The sequence below is a fragment of the Bos javanicus genome, chromosome 10, assembly GCF_032452875.1.
Source record: "Bos javanicus breed banteng chromosome 10, ARS-OSU_banteng_1.0, whole genome shotgun sequence".
Classification (NCBI taxonomy): domain Eukaryota; kingdom Metazoa; phylum Chordata; class Mammalia; order Artiodactyla; family Bovidae; genus Bos; species Bos javanicus.
The window spans coordinates 62,325,091-62,337,284 of record NC_083877.1 but is presented as its reverse complement, the minus strand read 5'-3'; the positions used below and the strand labels follow the sequence as shown (position 1 = coordinate 62,337,284).

Here is a 12,194-nt window from a genome sequence, read left to right as displayed (position 1 = left end):
ACAAAAGAATTGCTAAATGTCATGAAGCATAGTGACAACCAGAAATAGAAACATGGGAATTATAAGCTCTACAAGTCCAAACTCTTCTCCCAGAACAGAATCTTTATTTTAGCTGAATTAGCTAAATACCTAAGCCCAGTGAATCAACAGAAATGACTCATTTTAAATCTTTGTTGGCAAGGAAGTCTAGACCTGTACAAAGAGAACAGCTGGGTCAGACAGAGCCAGTTCAGGGCTGTAGGCAATTTCTGGAAGCCCAAGAGTGTCTGAGCTCATAGTCATAATGTATCTCGCTTCCACATGCTGCTCTTCGATGCTCAGTGCCCTGGAGAATGGAGAAGTAGTGAGGGTCTCATCCCATACTTGCCAGCCCCATTAGCTCTGCACAGAACACACAGTATGGAGAGCCTGGTTCGATTTGACTATGAACTCCACTTCTTCCCTTTTTGTGGCTCTCAGGACATCGCTTGACCTGTCTCTGCCTCAGTTTTCTCACCTGTTAAATGGACATGATTCAATTTATTCCACCTTCATCATGATATTGTTATAAAGAGCTACCAAGACAGCACACATGAAGCACATTGCAGCATGAAAAGTTTATGAAGACTAAGAAATTATTAGTCTTCAAGCATGACACTTTAACCCCACCCCTGATTTCCAGATTATGAAAGCCGGAGCAGCTACTCCTTGACGGGCAGAGTAATGAGGCAGAAGCTCCTAGTGGCACCCTGAGAGTGCTGATTCAACAGGACCAAAACCTCACTCAGGAATCATCGGGGTAGATTACTGGTGGTTGACATTATAAGTGACTTCCTGATCCAAACCTTTTGTGGTTTAACGAGTGAGCGTCTTGAATATATACTGGGCAAAACCCAGCCATCGAAAATATGGGAGGAATTGCTGATTCAGCAACCCTCATTCAGAGGGAATCTCAAAACTTAGAATAAGAGTAACTGAAGTTCAACTTCCTTGTCTCCAAACAAGGCTGAAATTCTCCTTGCTTTCCATGAGATTTCTTCTGTCTTGCTTCTGTCCTGAGCATGAAAGAGGAACATATTAGAGCCAGGAAATTCAGTCTATCCAAAGTAACCAGTCCAGAAACTGCTAGAGAGGCAGTCCAGGACTGGAGCAGCTGTGGTTGTCTTTGGTGCCCTTGGCCTTTGAACTTCTCTCTCAGCTTTCCATCTCCTTCCTCCCAGCCCCTGCCTAGGAGGTTCTGGAGAATCAGACCCTGAAACAAGCATACAAGTATGGTGATCTACTAGGGAGTAAGAAAGAGGGAAGCAGTGAGGAGAAGTTAAGAGTGTGAGTTCAGGCAGAGTTCCAACCTCAGCCTAACATCATGGGGAGCTTTGAGCATAGACATCTTAGGGTTTGTTCCACTGAAGCTGAGCTTTCTTAGGCCTGTACAGTCAAGACGCCCTTTGAGAAAGTCCATTTGTTAGTTGCTCGGTCATGTCCGACTCTTTGCGACCCCATGGACTGAATAGCCCTCCAGGCTTCTCTGTCCATGGGATTCTCCAGGCAAGAATACTGGAGTGGGTTGCCATTTCCTTCTCCAGGGGACCTTCCCAACCTAGGAATTGAACCTGGGTCTCCTGCATTGTAGGCGGATTCTTTACCATGTGAGCCACAAGGAATCCCATGGCAGGTTGTAAATATGAGGCACTTCTGGTGCAAGTGCAGGCCCAGGGCCTCCAATAGCCCTTGGATAGCTCTTGGAAGAGAGCTGCAGACTCTTAGAAGTTAAAGAACCTAGAATCTGGGGAAAGGGTGCATGGAAGTGGGAGAAGGGACTGAAGGGGATCTGGACAGGGCTCAAAGTCCAGTACCCACTCTAGTGTCAGCTCTTTGCTCCAAAACTACCCTTCTCCTGCCTTCTCGCCTCTCTGACAGCTGTTTTCAAGTCAGAAGGAGAGTTATGGCAAGTCATGTTCTGTCTGCTTGAATGGCATCAATAGCTTTACTTGTAGGGTTTTAGCCAAGCTCCATGTTGTAGCATATGAACCCTCCCTGACCTGGCCAGGCCAGCTTCTCAGGGATCATCAGTTGCCCTGCTCAAGTTCAGCCCTACGTGTTGATTAAATCTTCTGTTTTCTGTAGCTAAAATAATTATCATAATCACAACATGATACTTAGCATTACTTCCCTTTATGCTAGGCAGTAGTTTATGTACTTTGCTCACATTAACAAATTTGATCCTCAGAAGTATCCCATAATATGGGTAAAATCATCATCTTTATTTTACAGATAAAAAGATCCAAAGCAAAATAATGTTTTCTGGTAACCAGTATACCTTAATTGATATGCCAACCAAACAACCATTCTTAGGAATATAGTAGGGTTCACCATCACGTGAATAATTAACAATGGCTTAGAAAAGGAAAGCTGCTTTGATACCAACAGTAATTTATGAAGACTGTGTAGTTTAATTTTCTCCTATAATAGATTGGTAGCCATGATCAACAAGGGAGACAGTACAGATGTGATGTGTCTTCTTTCCTCTGCTCAATAAAATATTTTCAAGGGCTTATGCCAGATGATGGAAGAGAACCAAGAAATAGACCTGTGTCCTGTTTCAGAGGACTTGTAGCCCAGAAGGGAAGATAAGACATCCATATAGATAGCCGTAATATCACCCTGCTTCAAACCTTGCCATCTGTGTAACCCATTCTTCACACTGAAAAGAGAATCATTTTTAATTTTTCTATGAAGCAATCTGAGGATGTCAGGATCCTGCTTTAAAAGTCTTTTAATGCCTCTCCGTGACCTCAAAGTCCAGACTCCTTACTCTGGCTGACAAGGCCTCTCATGAACTAGACCTGCCAATCTCTCCAACCTTATCTCTCACCGATACCCTGAGTCCCCTCTGTCATACAGAATTGCTTGCAGTACCCGGAAGAAATAGGATCTGTCTCTTGTCTTCAGATCTTCCTGCTTGTCGCCTTGATTACTTATACCTGTTCTTAGAAGACATCCATGATCTCCCAAGACTGTAATAGGAACCATACCTTCATGTTCCATAGTTCCTGGTACTTACCCACCTTACTGTGCATAGTCACTGCTTTGCACATTTCTTTTAGCCTAAGGAAGGAAGATAAAAGGAGTTATTAATGTCAATGACCTGGGACACCCTATCAAACACTTTCTGATAGGGAATGTGTCACTTTTTATCACCTCTAAAAAAAACTGACAAATATATTCATCAAATTTGTACATAATATTAAATAAGATAGGGTTACCAGAATTCTAGAGGTGAGGAAAATAGAAAGTGCTCTTGAAAGATTAGAAAATGATTTCATCAACAAAGCTGAAATGTAGTATGGCAAACACCCAGTTGTCCTCCCAAGAACACAAATCCAGTAACACAAATATAGGCTGGCTAAGCATAAATATAGTGGAAAAACACTTAGGATGCATAACTAACCATGAGATAAAGTGAATCAGCAATGAAGTGCCATTAGAGAAAGAAAATGCAAGACAAATTCATATTTCCCAGATGCATTAAATGAGGTTTGATGTATTCGGCTGGGAAGGGATTTTACCTCCACTGTGGCTTCAGCAGAGTGGAGCATCCATTTTCAGTCACTGAGTCATAAACTAATAAAATGTATTTTGAGGAAGTATTGGAGAAAATGGGGTTATTTAGCATAGACTGGAGAAAGGAATGACTGTTTCTGAGAAGCAGTGTCTAGATTTCTAAAATCTGCTCCAATTAACATGCTACATTAATGAACATTATCTCATTCAGCCTTGCAAGTTCAATATTATTGTCACCATTTCACAGATTTTCTTTTTTTGTATGAGAAGGTTCAATTGTTTCTTTTGTGTTCAGGAAAGAACAAATGAGCTCAAGGTTCTGGTAGACAAATCATTTTTCTCCCAAAGATTCTTTCGGGGAAAAAGCTTACTCATAGGGAAGAAAAATAATTCCAAGCCAAAGCCATTTACCTAGCTTATACTCTAATGGTGATATGCTGCAATAATTTTTAAGTGATTAAAGTGAATGAATGCATAGTCGCAGACAGTGATAAAATATTTAGGTTAGTCAATACTGAAAGCTGTAAAAACCTTTCTCCTTAAGAAGATAGGCAGTCACCTGCCAGGCATGGTTTAGATGGGTAAATTCCACATTTTTGTTGTTTGCACCTTGATTAATGAAATATCTGCTGAAAATATATACAAAATATGAACATTTATTTATAAATTACATGGATGATTATGTGCTACTAATCTTTATATAACATTTACAAAAAGGAACTTTTAAGGATATGATGAACTATAAACGACTACAACTTAATATATTTTCCTCCTTTCCCCCAGTATAATGGTTTTCATAGCCCTGAGGTAGTCACTCTCACTTTGGAGACCGCTAATGTAGATATCCACTAGCTAGATTTCTCAGGGCTTGAAAAGGCAAGGGATTATGAAAAGCCAGGAGGTGGGTGAGAGGAGAGAGAAAGAGGAAGAAAGAGGGGAGAAAGGCAGAGACAGAAAAGAGACAGAGATTAAGCATTGGCAGACTTTTTAAAGATACAGCTTGTGCCTAGATCATCAGCTTTCACGTAAATAGACTTCTGAAGCCAGAAGACTTCTTCAGTCAGACTGTTTGATAAGAATTGACCTCTGGGAATAAATATGCATTGCTCACCTTGGGAGGTTGTGAGGGGAGGGAAGAAAGTATTGGCTCTATTGGAAATTAAGGCTCTATCAAAGTGTACTTCCCTAACAAACCCTCCCTAACAAACCCAGGGACAGAAGAATAGGCATGGAGTTCCCTGGTCTGTGACATAGAACAATGTGAGTTCTCTGAGTGTGTGACTGTCCTCCAAGGAGTGTGTCACTGATACTCCAGCTGGGAAGTGCTCTTCTTAATAAAAGTGGCCAGTAAACTGTGTGTGGTCTTTCTTCATGACTATTGGCATCAGCTTCCCAAAGGCTTTGAGAAACTGAAGTCATTCAATAAAACCCTACATTTGTCATCTTAAAAAAAAAAAAAAAAGGTAAGAATTTCAATAGTTTTCCATGAGCAAGAAACCAAGAAAGATGGATTCAAGAAGGGCCCTGAAACAGTAGGTTTGTCGCTGTGGCTGCTGCTGTCATTACGTTTTCCTGAATTGCCCTTCTACACACACCTTTCCTGGGTTTTCCTTGTCCATCTTTGTATTCTGTTAATTTTGGAAATGTATAACAAGTCCTCTTATTCAGGAGGATTGGATGTTAAACAAGTAAATGGAGTCAGCTTTGAATTATCTACCAAAAGAATACAGTGTTTTGACTGATGGAGATGTTCCAAAATGCATGCTGTTTTCTGTGTAAGGGATGTTCAGAATTTAATTTCCTGATATTTAAAATCATTTGACAGAACAGGAGGCACAAAGGAACACTAACAGTCGGGACATCATATGCAACAAGAAAGAGAAAGAATTCCTTACCAGAAAAGTTTAATTCGACAAAAGCAAGCTGGTAGCAGAAAGAGAACTCAGTCTCTCACCACAGGAAGCTCTCCTTGTTTAGAAAGATGAGTGGATAGCTTTCTCAGGTGGTGGCACTGACTTGCTTAGCAATTATTGCCAACCTCCTCCCACCCTGGTGATGTGGGTTGAAGTTGGGGAGAAGGTGTAAAGAAACAAAAATAAATTCATCTTTGCCTTTGACAAGGTTTATTCACTGATCCGTTTATAGCAAGTGCTGCTTTGAGATGAGTGTAGATCTTGGAACACCACTGAGAGTATTTAAAATATCCAATAAACAAAAACCAAAGTGATGTGGAATTAAGTAAATGAAATTATTAATTGATCACATTGATCTGTCATCCAGTGTTTATTTTTTTTTCAGTTTGACCATGGTTAAAATTCTAGCTCTGACTCTATCGAGGAGGGCATGGCCACCCACAAGTATTCTTGCCTAGAGAATCCCATGGACAGAAGAGCCTGGCAGGCAATAATCCATAAGGTCACAAAGTCGAACACAACTGAAGTGACTGAGCAGAGCACATAGCACATCCTAAGTATATACCTCATACACCAGAGTGGTGAATACCAGAACATTGAATATATTTATTTTGGTGCTCAATGATTTTTTTTTAATAAACCCCTCAAATTACTTGCCTACTTCAAATTTTTGTAGAGTAAGTGAGGAATAAAGAGCCTTTGTTAAACATATACTTGTATAACTGGATTTTCAACAGAACAGTTACTTTTCCTCCCAAGGTAATATTGTAAGACAGCAGATTTGCCTATGAAATTTGTGTGGATCACAATAAACTGTGGAAAATTCTGAAAGAGATGGGAATACCAGACCACCTGATCTGCCTCTTGAGAAATTTGTATGCAGGTCAGGAAGCAACAGTTAGAACTGGACATGGAACAACAGACTGGTTCCAAATAGGAAAAGGAGTACATTAAGGCTGTATATTGTCACCCTGTTTATTTAACTTATATGCAGAGTACATCATGAGAAACAGTGGACTGGAAGAAACACAAGCTGGAATCAAGATTGCTGGGAGAAATATCAATAACCTCAGATATGCAGATGACACCACCCTTAGAACTGAAAGTGAAGAGGAACTCAAAAGCCTCTTGATGAAAGTGAAAGTGGAGAGTGAAAAAGTTGGCTTAAAGCTCAACATTCAGAAAATGAAGATCATGGCATCTGGTCCCATCACTTCATGGGAAATAGATGGGGAAACAGTGTCAGACTTTATTTTTTGGGCTCCAAAATCACTGCAGATGGTGACTGCAGCCATGAAATTAAAAGACGCTTACTCCTTGGAAGGAAAGTTATGACCAACCTAGATAGCATATTCAAAAGCAGAGACATTACTTTGCCAACAAAGTTTCATCTAGTCAAGGCTATGGTTTTTCCTGTGGTCATGTATGGATGTGAGAGTTGGACTGTGAAGAAGGCTGAGCGCCGAAGAATTGATGCTTTTGAACTGTGGTGTTGGAGAAGACTCTTGAGAGTCCCTTGGACTGCAAGGAGATCCAACCCGTCCATTCTGAAGGAGATCAGCCCTGGGATTTCTTTGGAAGGAATGGTGCTAAAACTGAAACTCCAGTGCTTTGGCCACCTCATGCGAAGAGTTGACTCATTGGAAAAGACTCTGATGCTGGGAGGGATTGGGGGCAGGAGGAGAAGGGGATGACAGAGGATGAGATGGCTGGATGGCATCACTGACTCGATGGACGTGGCTCTGGGTGAACTCCGGGAGTTGGTGATGGACAGGGGAGGCCTGGCATGCTGATTCATGGGGTCACAAAGAGTCAGACATGACTGAGCGACTGAACTGAACTGAACTGATTGTTAGTATATTGGAACTTCAACGCCTATTTCACATTCTCTACCTACAAAAACCCTTGTGCACACCAGGGAAAGGAGCAGTGATCCCCACAAGAGACTGAGCCAGACCTGCCTTTGAGTGTTTGAGTGTCTCCTGCAGAGGCACAGGTTAGCAGTGACCTTCTATGGAGACAGGGGCTCTGGTTGCAGCACACCGGGAAGCGTGGCAAAAGTCCTCTTGGAGGAGGTCGCCATTAGCTCTACCATAGAGCTGCTGAGCAGATAACCGACAAACTGGAGAACAATTATACCAAAGAAGTTCTCGCACTTCTGGGAAAGTGTGAGGGCCCACAACAGATTTCCCAACCTGGAAATCCAGTAAGGGACAGAGAACCCCCAGGGTATTTGACTTATAAGGCCAGTGGGATTTGATTACAGAACTTCCACAACAGTCCTGGGATCCGCAGCTTGCTGGCATAAGTCCTTTTGAAGGAGGTCGCCATTGCCACCATTACATCTACCACAGTTTGACCACAGGCCAAACTAGAGTAAGGGAACACAGCCCCACCCATCAGTAGAAAATTGGATGAAAGATTTACTGAGCATGGCCCAGCTCACCCGAGCAAGACCCAGTTTACCCCACAGCCAGTCTCTCCCATCAGGAAGCTCCCACAAGCCTCTTATCCTCATCCATCACAGGGCAGACAGAATGAAAACCACAATCACAGAAAACTAACCAAACTGATCACATGGATCACAGGCTTGTCTAACTCAATGAAACTATGAGCCATGCAGTGTAGGGCCACCCAAGAGTGACAGGTCATGGTGGAGAGTTCTGACAAAACGTGGCCCACTGGAGGGAATAGCAGACCACTTCAACATTGTTGCCTCGAGAACCCTGTGAATGGTATGAAAAGGCAAAAAGATACGACACTGAATGATGAGCTCCCCAGGTGGGTAGGTGCCTAATATGCTATTGGAGGAGAGTGGAGAAATAGCTCCAGAAGGAATGATGAGGCTGAGCCAAAGTGAAAACAGTACCCAGATATAGATGTGTCTGGTAGTGCAAGTAAAGTCAGATGCTGTAAAGAACAATATTGCATAGGAATCTGGATTGTTAGATCCATCAATCAAAGTAAATTGGAAGCGATCAAACAGGAGATCGCAAGAGTGAATGTCAACATTTTAGGAGTCAGTGAACTAAAATAGACCAGAATGGACAAATTTAATTCAGATGACCATTACATCTACTACTGTAGGCAAGAATCCTATAGAGGAAATGGAGTAGCCTGCATAGCAAGAGAATCCAAAGTGCAGTACTTGGGTGCAATCTCAAAAATGACTGAATGAGCTCTCTTCCATTCCAAGGCAAACCATTCAATATCACAGTTATCCAAGTCCGTGCCACAACCACTAATGCCAAAGAAGCTGATGCTGAACGGTTCTATGAAGACCTACAAGACCTTCTAGAACTAACACCAAAAAACGATGTCCTTTTCATCATAGGGGACTGGAATGCAGACGTAGGAAGTCAAGACATACCTAGAGTAACAGGTAAGTCTGGCCTTGGAGGACAAAATGAAGCAGGGAAAAGGTTTACAGAGTTTTGCCAAGAGAACGCACTGGTAATAGCAAACATGCTCTTCCAACAACACAAGAGATGATTCTACATATGGACATCACCGAATGGTCAATACAGAAATCATATTGATTGTATTCTTTGCGGTCAAAAATGGAGAAACTCTATACAGTCAGCAAAAACAAGACTGGGAGCTGACTGTAGCTCAGATCATGAACTCCTTTTTGCAAAATGCAGACTTAAATTGAAGAAAGTAGAAAAAACCACTAGGCTATTCAGGTATGACCTAAATCAAATTCTTTACAATTATACAGTGGATGTGACAAATAGATTCAAAGGATTAGCTCTAATAGACAGAGTACCTGAAGAACTATTGTCAGAGGTTCATAACATTGTACAGAAGTGGTGATCAAAACCATCTCCAAGAAAAAGAAATGCAAAAAGGAAAAATGGTTTTCTGAGGAGTCCTTACAAATAACTGAGAAAAGAAGAGAAACTAAAGGCAAAGGAGAAAAGGAAAGATACACCCATTTGAATGCAGAGTTCCAAAGAAGAGCAAGGAGAGATGAGAAAGTCTTCCAAATGATCAATACAAAGAAATAGAGAAAAACAATAGAATGGGAAAGACTAGAGATCTCCTCAAGAAAACTAGAGATACCAAGGGAACATTTCGTGCAAAGATGGGCACAATAAAGGACAGAAATGGTATGGACCTAACAGAAGCAGAAGATGTTAAGAAGACGTGGCAAGAATACACAGAAGAACTATACAAAAGAGATCTTAATGATACACATAACCACGATGGCGTGGTCACTGACCTAGAGCCAGATATCCTGGAATGTGAAGTCAAGTGGCCTTAGGAAGCATCAGTATGAACAAAGCTAGTAGAGGTGATGGAATTCCAGCTGAGCTATTTCAAACCCTAAAAGATGATGCTGTGAAAGTGCTGCACTCAATATGCCAGCAAATTTGGAAAAATCAGCAGTGGCCACAGGATTGGAAAAGGTCAGTTTTCATTCCAATCCCAAAGAAATGCAATGCCAAAGAATGTTCAAACTACTGCTCAATTGCACTCATTCCACATGGTAACAAAGTAATGCTCAAAATTCTCCAAGGTAGGCTTCAATGGTACATGAACTAAGAACTTCCAGATGTTCAAGCTGGATTTAAAAAAGGCAGGGAACCAGAGATCAAATTGTCAACATCTGTTGGATCATAGAAAAAGCATACAAGTCCAGAAAAACATCTTTTTCTGCATTATGGACTATGCCAAAGCCTTTGACTGTGTGGGTCACAACAAACTGGAAAATTCTTCAAGAAATGGGAATACCAGACCACCTTACCTGCCTCCTGAGAAACCTATATGCAAGTCAAGAAGCAACAGTTAGAACCAGACATAGAACAGTGGACTGGTTCAAAATTGAGAAAGAAGTACATCCAATCTGTATATTGTCACCCTGATTATTTAACTTATATGTAGAGTACATTATGTGAAATGCCAGGCTGGATGAAGCACAAGCCAGAATCAAGATTGCCAAGAGAAATATCAATAACCTCAGATGTGCAGATGACACCAGCCTTTTGGCAAAAAGTGAAGAAGAACTAAAGAGACTCTTGATGAAAGTGAAAGAGGAGAGTGAAAAAGCTGACTTAAAACTCAACATTCCAAAAACTAAGATCATGGCATCCAGTCCCATCATTTCATGGCAAATAGATGGGGAAACAATGGGAACAGTGACAGACTTTATTTTCTTGGGCTCAAATATCACTGCAGATGTTTACTGTGGCCATGAAATTAAAAGACACTTGCTCCTTGGAAAAAAAGCTATGAAAAACCTAGACAGTGTATTAAACAGCAGACATTCCTTTTCCGACAAAAGTTCATATAGTCAAAGCTATGGTTTTTCTGGTAGTCGTGTTTGGATATGAAAGTTGGACCATAAAGAAGGCCGAGTGCCAAAGAATTGATGCCTTTGAACTGTGGTGTTGGAGAAGACTCTTGAGAATTCCTTGGACTTCAAGGAGATCAAACCAGTCAACCCTAAAGGAAATCCGTCCTGAATATTTATTGGAAGGACTGATGCTGAAGCTGAATCTCCAGTACTTTGACCACCTGATTCGTTGATTCGTTTGGCCACCAGCTGACTCAGTAGAAAAGACCCTGATCTTGGGAAAGATTGAAGGCAGAAGGAGAAGGGCACGACAGAACGAGATGGTTGGATGGCATCACCGACTCAATAGATATGAGTTTGGGCACGCTCCAGGAGATGGTGATGGACAGGGAAGCCTGGTGTGCTGTAGTCCACAGGGTTGCAAAGAATTGAACACGACTGAGCAACTGGACAACAAAAACCTACAACATTTGAGTTATGTTTCTAAACCCAGCCCACAGGCCCCCACCCTATAGAGCCTTCTTCAATGCCCCCAGCCAAAAGCAACTTCTTGTTTATTTTATCTTAGTAGAATAGTAATGTATGTTCTTATCATATTTCCTTGTTTTATAACATATGCACCTGTTTTTTTGATCCTGGATATTGTTATAAATCCCTGGAGAAATTGGAATAAGTTTTCTTTTTCTTTGTAATTTCCATAAAATCCAATATAACCCCTGCTTTGTGTAAAGAAGGTGGTCAAGATATATTTTACAGTGATTATCAACTTCAGCTATAGAATCTGACCATGAGCTTCTAAAAGCTTGGAATTCCCTGAGTGATACAGTTGATAGAAATATCTTTTGTTCTAGTAAGGTAGCTCTTGGTAGTCTCTATATAGCTTCAGGATATAAGCTGGTCACCAGAAAAAATCAAGCCATATTTAGAAGCTTGGACCTTTCAACCTCACTTCCAACATCCAGAGAAGAGGGACTGGAGCTTGAGTATGTCACCACTAGCAAGTGATTTAATTAACCTTGTATATACAGTGGGAACTTTATTAAAGCAAAAAGCCTAAATGATGAGGTTCAGAGAGCTTCCAGGCTGGTAATCGCATCCATGAGCTGGGAGGGTGCTGCCCCTCACATCTCCGTGGGACAGAGGCTCCTGCACTTGGGACCATTTTGGACATCATCCTGTGTACCACAGCATCTGGTTGTTGATTTGTGTCCTTTATAATCAACTAGTAAAAGTAACTCAAGTGTGTGCCTGAGTTCTGAGCTGTTCTGGCAAATTATCAAACCTAAAGAGAGGATCATGGGAACACTTGATTTGTAACTAGTCAGTCAAAAGTATAGAAGTTCCAGGACTTGTGATGGGTATCTGAAGAGACAGAAGTGGGGGCAGCCTTGTGGAACTGAGTCCTTAAGCTTTGAACTCTGGATAGTTGGTGTCAAAATTGA

The 12,194-nt window shown here is 41.4% G+C and overlaps 1 long non-coding RNA gene across 1 annotated transcript; it reads right to left on the bottom strand.

Annotated features, from left to right (window-relative positions):
• Window positions 1-2,406: 2,406 nt before the first annotated feature.
• Window positions 2,407-4,781, bottom strand: LOC133254699 (uncharacterized). The gene is made up of 3 exons (XR_009738745.1): window positions 4,652-4,781; window positions 3,041-3,084; window positions 2,407-2,680 (listed from the first exon to the last, which is right to left on the bottom strand). It is a non-coding gene; the product is annotated as an uncharacterized LOC133254699 (long non-coding RNA).
• Window positions 4,782-12,194: the final 7,413 nt, after the last annotated feature.